This window comes from Propithecus coquereli, unplaced genomic scaffold, assembly GCF_000956105.1.
Source record: "Propithecus coquereli isolate 6110/MARCELLA unplaced genomic scaffold, Pcoq_1.0 Scaffold2835, whole genome shotgun sequence".
In the NCBI taxonomy this organism is placed as follows: Eukaryota; Metazoa; Chordata; class Mammalia; order Primates; family Indriidae; genus Propithecus; species Propithecus coquereli.
In genome coordinates, this window is record NW_012148436.1 from 3334 (window position 1) to 3675 (window position 342).

The following is a 342-nucleotide window of genomic DNA, read 5'->3' on the forward strand; positions in this document are numbered from 1 at the left end:
CCAAAGCTAGAATCCCAAAGGAACACACAGGAATTAAATGCCAAACCCCAAATGAGTTATGTGAACTGCTGATATTGTAAAGCCCGCAGAAAGCTGGTTGGCTCAAGTTAGAAAAATATTGATTCCTTCAGCTTATTTTCTAGATAAAACTTTGGTTTTAAGCTTCATAGGAATCCACTGAGACGACAAATTTAACAGGTAAGTGTCCTTTAGTCCCCAATCTCAATGGAGCTTCTTAATTGTACAGATGATGAGGAAAGCTGATGAACCATTTTCGTGGTTTAAAGTTTCATGTTTGGGGGAGGATGAAGGTTTAAAATCAATCAACAAACTTCTACTTGG